Here is a 12,175-nt window from a genome sequence, read left to right as displayed (position 1 = left end):
GGAAGAGGTTCAGGAAGTTGTTAATGGGAAGTATAACTTTTCTGTTTGGGCTATTGACATGTTTTTCAATTCTAGTTAGTCTTGACTGAAGGAGGGTGAGACACCAATGATTCTTCACCAGCCTGACTCATCTATGCCTCTTGGCCTCTTCCCATTCGCCTGCTTCAGCTTCTGCCTCTGATTCTAGACTTCTCTTTGCCACAGACTCTCCCAGCTCTTCAACTTCTGACACATCCCCTTCCCAGTCTCCTCCCTCTGCCAACCACCACTCCTCAGGCTCCGAGCCTTCTTCCTTTGGTGGTTCCCCAGCTGGATATTTTGCATCCAACCAGTCCATGACATCTACACTGTTTGGTAGCAGCTTTCCAGGTGTTTCAGACCAACAGTCTTTTCCAGGCCTATCTGGAGATGCTAAAAATTGAAAATGGGACCTGCTGCTTGCTGAGCACATGCGCCCTGCAGTTCTATGTGAAAAGTACAGCTAAATCCATCCTATGAAAGAGGCAATAGCAGTATTTGCTAAATGAAGAATGATTCACTAGCTGTGGATCTAGGCCAGAAAGCATGGCAAATCATAATATAATTTCCATCTCTCAGTAATTTAAAATAAGGTGATGAGTGGGTGGCAGAGAATGAATGATATTCAATTTGTTACAGCAACAAAAGGTATTTCTATTGCTAATTTTCTCGGAAGAAAATGTAGGCACCACCAGCATTTATGTTGAGGCAGTATTATTATTACTTGCTTTTTAGCGGCATCCCCCCCCATATAGTGGAAAACCGTTGTTTCAAATAGTTACTGATGTAGCCACAAATAATAGAAATCAAGGCCCCAAATTAGCGAGTTGGAAATATAAGCAGATTCAAAGAAAATACTAAACCAAGAGCTAATGACGGCCTAAGGCCTATAATATTTAGGTCTTCCAATCCACCTCTTATTAACAGGGGAGATATAATTAAAACCTGAGATGGACTTAAAATATTCAATTTAATGTCTGAGTCATCAGGATGTTCCAAGGAGATTTGCAGTGCAATACCATACATGTCTACTCAGAAGCCATGTCCCACTGTTAAATCCCACCCCTGCTACAGTGCTAAGTGCCATCTCCAAAGGGTCTCCTAATCTTGAAAAACAGGAAGGAACTTCTGGAAAGTAAAAGAGGCTTTAGGGAGAAGGTTGAATCAGAAACAGCCTCCTCCTCCACATATACCCGTGTGGAGCATCCCCCTGAGTGGAACCGTGCTCAGGAGTGCTTCCAGACCACAGGAGTGAAGTTTGGGTCCAAGATGGCCAAGGCTGCAATTTTATTTGCAGTCATGTCAGCGACACAACTTTCCCCCGTGTGTGTGTTTTATGAAAGTAGCTTATCAGATAGTGCTTGCCACCTACAAACTGCTGAAAGAAGAATGCAAAACAAGACCGGAAGGCAAGAAAGCAGAGGGGGTAAATGTAATAATCAACACTTAAAGCAACAAATGGTACAAACTGAGTGAGAAGTATCACTACATTAATGGAATCTAAAGAGATACACAAGAGTAAAGGCGCTTGATTAAACAATCAAATTCCCAAAGCCTAATGGAAATAATAAACCATCTGAAGCTCAACAGTGGGAGAAAAATATATATCCATTTTAGAGTTTTTATTGGAGGGATTTTTACATCAAATATTTAATGAGATGGCAAACATGTATGAATAATTATTTTTACTTACTGTTCCCATTAAGGTAGAGAGGAGCATAATTCTTTCACTCGAAAGTAAAAAAAAGAAAGATAAGTTCTTCCCTGATCTTTAACGCAAAATTAGTTTTTTTATTCTGCATTAAAAAGAGGGGGCAGTGGAATGTTTTTTACCGAGCTTCAAACAGAAATAATGAGTGCCTTTATTTAACAAGAATTATAGTCAGCCCTTCTTTTTATGACCATTTAGAATGGCTATAGCAGGTGCCAAATGTTATCGGTAAAACCACCATGTAAGCTGTTACTAGTCTTTCCCTTTTTGTTATAATGGTGCCCTGTGGCCACTAGGCCACAGTGGTAATATAAGAACCCAAATACTGGCTGGTGCCTGTTGGGACTGGTAGGGCAGAAGGCTGGGAGAACAGCAGGTAGCAGCAGAGTGAGTGATGGAGACACCCAACTCATTCTAGTTTTGTCCCCATTCTCGCTCCCTCCCTGTCTGATTAGATCCTGTGAGGCTCACTTTTGGAAATGCCAGCTGATTCTAAGGTCACTCCTTGGGAAAAGATGACTTTTATGGGGCATTTGCAGGTAAATGTTTGGAACCTGCATAGGCACCAATGCGAATAAACAGAAGCTCCAAGTGACATTTTCTCTGGAATTGAAATAGACTAGACTGGCTAAACTAAGTGAAATATGCTCCCCTATATAATTCTAATGAGTTATTTGTTGAAACTTCACAGATGAACTACCAAGAGGCTAAGTGCTGCCCAAGACAAATGTTACTGTACTCTTACAACTTGGTGACTTTGGGTTTAATGAACAGGATTTGACCCATCTTTTCTTCACATGCATCTATATTCCACTTCTGTCTTGTTTGATAAATGCAGCCAAAGCCAGTCAGCATGAAAGAATGGAGTGATGTGTGTTTATTCCACATCAGGCAAAGGAAATGTCACGGATATTGACAATGAAAAGAGAAGGGTATCTTATATTTTGCCGCACTTGATAGCTTTCAGACATACTTCAAAATCCCATGGGAAGGTATGTCTCTGTGCTATCGCCTCTATCTTTTAACTTACAGAGAAAAAGCTTAGCAAATCTGGCCTCCAAAGGTAGAAGATAAGCAACTTTATTTTGGCTTAGAAGATAAGTTTCTCAAAAGTCTTGTCACCGGTGCACAGTCATTACGAGATCAACAAATAGAAATGGTCAATCTTAATATCACCATGAGATTCTTCTGTTTTAAAAAAACTTGTACCATACTACTGGTGAAATGTTTAACATCATTACCTTTACATTGTTTATGTAGCCAACATGGCGTCACCGACAAAAAAGAAGGAGATATCAGCAGCCTGGGGGGAACCACAAAATTTGCAAAAGGGAAAAAAATAACCTTTGTAAAGCAGAACCTAAAGAGTTGACACTTAAAGCAGTTCACATTCCTAGTAACCACCAGTACGGAGGAATAAACTTGTCATGTGATTAAGATGATCAGTGTCTCTCCGTCTGAGAACCTAGATATTTCCATCACATTGCCACAAGGTATATATATAACAGGTTGCTCTACTGTTAAAGCTACCTAAACAGTAAAGACAGGATTAAAGACTATTATGGATTTCATTACAATTATTTATACATATCATGTTAATATGTGGAGATACAGTACTGCTTTACATAACTCTCCTTTAAGGAAGGTTCTAGTTAGTGGCCTCTGGTCACTCAGGGCCATTTCCAACATAATATGCTGTTCCAGTACTTTGAGATTGTTTGGACAAAACAATTATTGCAGATCCTCCAAGTGTCCCTATTTTCCAGGGACAGTTCCCGATTTACAGAAGCCATCCCAGTTTCTGAATTGATCCTGGAATGTCACGCTTTTCCTTAGGACGTCCCTATTTTCAGTGGAGAAATGTTGGAGGGTAAGTTATTTGGTTAGTGGCAGCTGTCCTTTCCTGTCCCCTTCTCTTCTTCCAGTAAGGGGGCGGGGGAAGACAGTGATAAAATTAATTGGGAAAATATCAAAACAGTACAGTGGTACCTCAGGTTAAGTACTTAATTCATTCCAGAGGTCCATACTTAACCTGAAACTGTAGTTAACCTGAAGCACCACTTTAGCTAATGGGGCCTCCTGCTGCTGCCACGCTGCCAGAGCACGATTTCTGTTCTCATCCTGAAGCAAAGTACTTAACCTGAAGCACTATTTCTGGGTTAGCAGAGTCTGTAACCTGAGGAACCACTGTAATAGCTTGATCTGTTGCAAAAGGCAAACCAAGCTGTGGATAGCTGCTAAGGTTGTCGGCCATGTTGGATCAATGACTACACAGAATTTTATGTTTCGCATCGCTCGGCTTTGCTGCTGAATAATAGTTATGTAACTATTTCCATATGCTGTATTTGTTCAGTAGTTTACATTACAACAAAGGGGCAATAATTCTCCTCAGTACCACCATGCTAGCTTTTCCTCCTCACAGTGTGTAAGATTGTCTTAAGGACCCTCTTGCCTTCCTTTATATAAGAAACACTGACAGAAGCTGCATCTTACAAGCCCTTTAAAACACCTTATAGGGTTTTTCTTCCCACGGGGTGAACAATCTATGGAGATTAGCATTCCTCTCACCAGAGAATCTTGTTAGCAAGGTACAGAAAGGAATCAGATCTTACGATGAAAGCTGTGAACTACAACATGGAACATCTTTCTTCAAGCCCCTTCTTCCTTCATCTTTATTTTCACTGACTCACCAACCATACCAAAGCTTACGCCATGAATATAAATCATATCCGGGAGGAATTTCTCTTCCCGAAAGGCTGGGAGTAGAGACATGCATGTTGTTTTATCCTTCAAACAATGTGCTGAATATTTTATGAGTAATGAAGCTTAACAAGCCTTTCATGAAAGGAAGAAAAAAAATGAAGGAGAATTGGGCTTATTTCATTTCCTTCTCGTTCTCCATCTTTAACCTCTTCACTTCCCTGCATTTTGGGCATATTAGTTTTCCACTCAAAGTAGCTTATCCATGCAAAAAATTCAGAACAAAGATGGATATAACAAGGGGACCAGCCTTAAATTAATTCTTCAAAGAAATGTTGTCAAAATTGAACATATTTAATATGATTGCCACATCTATGCGGATCATAACTACATGCTGTGAAAGGAGCAATTGGTAGATGAAAGCACCTACCCAAGTACAAAAATGAACCTAAACACGTGAAACTATATCCAGCCTGCTCTCTCTTTGCCTCCCATTTCTTTTATTGTCTCCACTGAAATTTAGACGGCAAGTTCTTTGGCGCAGGGAGCTGTCTCTTTTCGCTTATACTGCTCAGTGTAAAACACAAGGCACACTGATGGTGCTACGGCATTATTAATTATTATTAATATTAGTAATAAATTGTTAACATCACAATTTTGGCTATGCCTACTCAAGAAGAAATCTCACTGAGTTCAACTGGCCTTAATCCCAGTTAAGTGGGTTGCCGGCAGCCTGAGAAATACATGGAATATTTTAATATTTTCTAAAGTAACATATTTAACATGCATGCCTTTAGCATATTCCCTCTATACTAGAGGTAGCCATGAAAGGCACAGAATGGTAAAATAGATTGAACAACCCTTTTGGACCAGGTCAAAGGCCCACGCCATCAAACATTCTTTCCGCAAGTGGCTCAACAGATTGTAGGAAGACATTCATATTTCTGTTCCCCAGCAATTGGAATTCAGAGTCATACTGTCTCTTTGGTACATTATGACTAGTATCCATTGATTACCTTATCCAGGATGAATCTCTCTAATCTCCCTTTAAAGCTGTCCCTTTAATAATAATAATTAACAATAATTTATTATTTATACCCTGCCCATCTGGCTGGGTTTCCCCAGCCACTCTGGGTGGCTTCCAACAGAATATTAAAATACAATAATCTATTAAACATTAAAAGCTTCCCTAAGCAGGGCTGCCTTCAGATGTCTTCTAAAAGTCTGGTAGTTGTTTTTCTCTTTTACATCTGGTGGGATGGCGTTCCACAGGGCGGGTGCCACTACCGAAAAGGCCCTCTGCCTGGTTCCCTGTAATTTGGCTTCTCGCAGTGAGGGAACGGCCAGAAGGCCCTTGGAGAGGGACCTCAGTGTCCAGGCAGAACGGTGGGGGTGGAGACGCTATTTCAGGTATACTGGATGGAGGCGGCCAAACCACAGCTTGTGGGTATGATATGCCTTGGGCCCAGCCCCGGTCTCCTGCAGCTTCTTTTAAGCAAAATGTCAGAAGATGAAATCATGGATGTGGTAACCTCCAGGTGCTATATGTTACAACTCTCATCAGACCCAACCAACCTTACTAATGGCCAGGGTTGGTGAGAGTTGTCAGTCACGTTGGCGACTTCTGTCCTACATCATGTTTAGTTTCTCTCTTAACACTTTCTTAGAAAGAATCCTCGTTCAAAATACCCTAAAAACACCAAGGTTATTCCTACTATGGAGCACCATATGGTTTCTTTGTTGCTTATGTCCTGACTATTTAATAGTAATAAATAGTTACTATTTAGCAACTTTTAAAGCAAACAAGAAAAATTGGACAGCGCTCTGTCCTAGGAATCACCTTGCTGTTATTTTTAGGAGTTTTTGAACAAGGAACCTTTCTAAGAAAGCATTTCAAAGCCCCACCATCTTAATGTAATAGAAGATCGCAGAGAATCTAGCACACAAATATTTGCCGGCAGCGTGAGGAACTGCCTATGTAAATTTTTATTACATCCTCCTAATAGAAATTCAGCACTCTCTTCTGTGGATCTGAGCAAGCTCACTCCCAAAGGCGAACACCGCATTCATTTCCAGAGGCTGGCTGATCAAAAGAAGTTGCCTGGCTAAGTAAATGTCAAGTCTCAAACCTTACCGGGGAGACATACTCCTTGAGGGAAGCTTTAGGGGTGCGAGAGGCAGAAAGGGAATACCAGCATCTCTTATTTTCATCGCTGCATGTGCAGTGCAGAATGTGTTAGAAACATGTTGTCTGAATTTTGAGCCCCAAAGGAGTTTACTTTGTCCCTCAGAGAAACTGAAATCAATTCTGGGATTGAAGATTTGTGCTGTTGTTCAGCTGCTCAGGAGCACCAGATGAACTTTAAAAATACATCCTTTTTGAAAGCATTGGCTAACCAGAATTGTCTACTCAAAATTATCTGTTTGAAAATAACTACCAAATCCATCCATCTCATGAACAGTGAATTCGGGTGGTTGAGTGTGCCAATAGATTTGAGCAAAAACATGCCCACTGAGAAACAAGAGTGAGATAGCAACATGCACAACTGAACCCTGAGGTATGCAAACATACACAATATTAAAAAGACAACAACAAGCAAAACAAAAGGTGACAACCTGCCCAGGCTGCCCTCCAGGAGCCTCATAACATCGAGCATCTCTTGAAAAATAAAAACAGGAAACAGGAAGGAGAGCACAAAATGAACTAGCCTGTTTGAGTCCCTCCAAGCTTATATATTATAGAGGAGGTCATAGCTCTTTGGCATCCCGAACAGAAGAAAAGGGCTTTAGTTTTCCACTTACCTATGAAAAGCTGCATCAACTGCATTGCACTGCGGTATATGAACTGAGCTGCAAGAATACACAGCTTAAAGGACTTAAGTTATTAGATGAAAAGCTCATACCTGTTTAAATTCTGATAAGAACTGGTTAGAAAAAGGAAAAAAAGGCAAAAATATTTGAAATGCAAGACAAGTAATGTAGGCACACCATTTTCAACTGAATGAGAAAAAACGGAAATAAATTTGCTCTAATAAAATCACATTATGAAAAACTGATGTATTTTGGAAGCTAAACATGAAATATTATCACAATTCAATTAAAAAAAAAGTCCCATTAATTCAAAAGAAGTAATGTCTAAGACTCTCTAGGAAAGTCTAACTACAGAAGGACAAGTCCTATTCTGGCTTTATTAATCTGTAACTGTTGGTGGCATGGAACAAGGCATCTTGGTCTCATCCACTGCATACCTGACTTTCCCATGTCAAGTGGGATGTTCTGAAAGAGCTTGGAAGTCTTGCTTGAGCATGTTTATTACCCTCCCTGCAATTGGGAACCCTGTGTGGCTAGGGCTGCTAATTGCAGGGAGGCTCATAAACATGTTCACATGAATACACTCGCAAAGCCCTTCAGAGCTTGCTGCTACCTCCAGCGTAGTTGTGGGAAGAGGAGGGCAGGCTGGCTCACATGACCCTATGCCCGCAACCAGGGCTAGATTTAGGTTTGATGAGGCCCTAAGCTACAGAAGGGGCCCTTTATATGTCCACCTGCCCTTTGTCAACAGCAAATTGTCACTGTATTTTGTGTTGAATATATGATATATGGTAAATTATGGACCTAATAGGTATCTAAAGCCATTTGCACATAACAAAATATGTATTTTATCAAAGTAATTGTTGAATTGAAATGCAATTAAGAAGAAGTATATTAATAGTGAAATACAATTAAGAATAAGTATATTTTTGGGGGGCCCCAAGAGAGTGGGGCCCTAAGCTATAGCTTGTTTAGTTTATCCGTAAATCTGGAACTGCCCGCAACACAGTTAAATAGTCCTACCGCCTGAATGTGTGATTGTAATCAGTTTGTGGACTGCCCTTATGAAGAAGGGCAGTAAATAAATAAATAAACAAACAAACAAATAAATAAATAAATAAATGCCAACGCTTCCGATTTTCTCCTCGATATCAGGAGGAAAAGGGAAGCAAGCAAACCAACCTGATGTTTCTATGGGCTTAGTCAGGTAGCAGCAAATCATGGTTTCAACCTCAGCCTCTTATATTGAATATAGGATATGAAGGATTGTGGCGGCAATGTGAAGTGTTCAGAACATTTAAAAAGTGTTATATAAATTACAATCAGTTAAACAATCATTTGATTTAGCCTGCACCCAATGTGGAACGGGCTCAAGGTTTCAAGACCTATAGGGAATCACTGGCAAATCATTTAGGCTAAAATCTTACAATACTTACCTGGGAGTATTCTCATTTTCTTTTGGTACTATGTGAGACTTGGTTTTTAATGTTCTTTATGCCTCTTCTGATTTTTTTTTTGGGGGGGGGCTATCTCTTCTTTCCTATAATGCTGCTGCTTTACATACACCTATTTCATTAAAAAAAATTAAAAAGGAAATGCCACTGCTAAGTGATCTGATGACAGAACCTGCTCTAGGCATTAATGATGACGATACAGATGTGTTTGGATTCTACTACTTCATATGTTTTAATGCACAGTCATGTGCTCAGGCAGGAATTTCTATTCCAAAGGTGTTGCTTAAAATTCTAAGTGCATAGAGTCTAAGTGCATAGAGTGGGGTAGGGAAACAGTATTCACACTTGAAGGCCCCCTGCCCATCAGTCTGCAGTTGTACATCCTTAAATGACTGCAACACATGATTATTCTCTTCCCATCCATCTTGATTTTATTGAGATGCAGCAATGACCGCTCTTTTCATTCTCCACTCTTCGCAGCATCTATATTCTCAATTCTGCAACCAGCCATTCCCAGCACTTCTGTCAATCACCAAGCCCCTTTCCTTGCTTGCGGTGTCTAACATTTGGTACCTCTTCACATTCTGTTACCTGAAGAGAGATTGCACAGTTCAAACTCAGTCTCAAATCGCTTCCTTCAAGCATTTTCTCAGCTAGCGAGGCATTGTCCACAGGATTGAAAGCTAAAGTTCCCTACAGCTTGAATTGTACGCCCCCTCATCAACAGCTGTGGCATTATCAGACGCACCAGTTTAAACATCACAAAAACTCAATTCCCCCAAAATTTCTATTTCCACTGGGATCCTGCTTAATTTCTCTCTCTCTCTTGAGTCCATTATAGGGTCAGAAAGTGCAGCGACATAAAAACAACTCACCCTATAAGTTGCACTGCTGGTGAACCAGAGGGTGAATTCAAACCAAGGCATGCAATTCACTGGCGTTCTCTGTGCCCTTGGGATCCCCATGTTACAATCAGGGCCAGTCCTACCAATAGGCACTGTGTCCCTGCTTCCTCAGGCAGCAGGTGCTTGTTAGCAGGAAAGAGCAGTATAATACTGAAACAGAGAGCTGTGTGTGTCCATGTGGCTAGCCTGTAGCCCTCATGTGTGGTAAAGGATGCTGTCTCCTCACCAATGTTGAAGTGTCATGAGGGCTGATAGGGAAGTGCCAGACCCGCACAGGTCAAGAAGAGGCCAGAGACTTGGAGAGCAATTGGCTTTTTGTTCACAGAAAGTAGCACAGCGAGGTCTCCCTGGCTCGACTCCTTCAGCTTGAGAAGTTGAAAGAAACTGAGCTCCGAACCCACCTTTCCCCTCTAGCCTCTCACTCTGGAGCCCTTCCCAGCAGATGGAGACTGCGACATAGGAGTGAACTCCTCCTGGTCTGTCTGGCTTGTTATTTGACAACATGCAGGACTCTCCTGGAGTGGGGTGTGAGAAGAACAGAGCCAGAAGGACTGAGACCATCAGATGTACCCTCTGATTCCTCCCTGTCTGTGTCTGCACTCATCCTGAGACGTTCAACATCCAGGCTTATCCTGGAAGGCCCTTCTTCCTCTGACCACCCCTGATTGCTCCACCCTCCTGCTTCCCACCCTGACCCAATTGCCCACCTCCACCAGGACTAAGTCCTTCTCTGGCCATAACTATACATTATGCCAGCCATTACAGGTTTCCAACCCTTGTTTGCCTAACAGGACCAATGAGGGAGTTTGTGTGAACAAAGGAAGATGTCTATTACTGAATCAGACTATTGGTCCATCGAGCTCAGGACTGTCTACACTGTCTGGCAGAATCATTCTCCAAGATTTCAGATAGGAAATTTTTCTCATCCCTACCTGGAGGTATCAGAGATATTTGAATCTGGGACCTTCTGTATGCACAGCTCATGCTATTTCTTTTCAATCTCCTCCCACAAGCGTATACTTGCAGAAGGCAAGAAATGAATGCTTTGCCCTTATGCCTATTTGCAATGTTTCTTCCACAGCCAGGGTACCAGGACCAATTTTGTCACACCTAGACTTCTTTCCATTCTCAAAATCCAGTTTAGGGAAAATGTGGGTGAGGCTGAGGGGAAGATAATGGGGAAAACTAAGTGCCACCTACCACTTTTCCCCAACAAAGGCCTTGCCCCACTTTCTATTCTACATTATGGCAGAAAGGAGGAACTTGTGTCTCGAGATATTTTTGGACTCCAACTCCTGTCAACATGGCCTATGATCAGGTATGCTGACAGTTGTAGTCAAACAACATCGTGAGGACCACAGGCGTCCCACACTTGTGTTATGGAATTGAGAAATCATGCATGCTGATTTAACTAACTTGTTGCTCTGGTGGCCTCAACCATCCCCTCTCTGACTCTATTTTATCAGGCCATTTCCCTACCCATTTCATGGCTCTTATTTTAGACACACAGTCAGTTTTCTAGTCCTGAGTCTGTTTCCACAGCTCTTCCTTCCAAAGGGCTTGTGTAAGATTTAACTCAAGACAAAATGCCAACTCTTTTTTTCTCAAAAAACAAAAGCAAAAACCAAAACCTGGGCTGTGAACATTTTGTGGTTGAGAGCTTTTGTCCTCTGGAAAACAGAATGTGCTATTGCATCACAACAACTGAACCAGTCAGTATCAAAGGCTTCAGTACCACAAACACCCTATAATATATATTGCACCACTGTTGCCTCCCCCTGTTGTGTCCCCTCTCTAGTTTTCAATAGTTTGAGGGTGGGTGGGACCTACAACTGTATGAAGTGAGCTTTATCCTTCTGGCTGAGCATTTTGGAGCAGCAATACAAAATTTCCAGACTGCTTTAAAAAACCTTCAAAATTTGCATTCTCATTACTTGGTTAGTATTTTTTATTAGTGTCTATTAGCAAAATGCATCTCTGCTCTTTACAATTGCACAGATTATTACTGATTAAAACAATTTAGAGGAACTTTAGTTGTGCTGCACATTAGCAAGACTATTGCTTGGATAATTTTCTTGCCTACAATTGTTTTGAACCAAACTGACCCTTTTAAAATCCAACTTTATGCTTATAAAGTTAAATGGGCTGCTTTTTATTTTACTAGATGGGAAAATTCAGGGCAGCAGCTGCACCACACACCGAAATGTAGGATGACACATTTGACGGTATGGATTTTGCCCAAAGCCAGCTAACAACTATGGACATTTCTCCTCCTTCCATAAGATTTCAAAGGTTGTTGGAAGAAATATGGTAATATCAAACCAAATTTTGTTCTGATTAATGCAGATAGCAGAAATAAATAGAAAGATTCTGTGAGTATGAGGAATGCCACAGGGTTTGCTTGCTACAAGATTTTTTAGAATGACAAGCTATGCTATGATGATGCTATCTTATTTAGCATTTACCAGCCTCTGATTTCTACCCCCCCACTCATATGCCCCCCCTTAAGCAACATACATTACTCATGTAATTTCTCATTAACATATCTAGCTCAAATGTAAGACTTTCTTTTCCCT

The sequence above is a fragment of the Podarcis erhardii genome (genome assembly GCF_964252035.2).
Source record: "Podarcis erhardii genome assembly, chromosome: 17".
NCBI classification, from domain to species: Eukaryota; Metazoa; Chordata; class Lepidosauria; order Squamata; family Lacertidae; genus Podarcis; species Podarcis erhardii.
Note: the sequence above shows the minus strand (reverse complement) of the source record.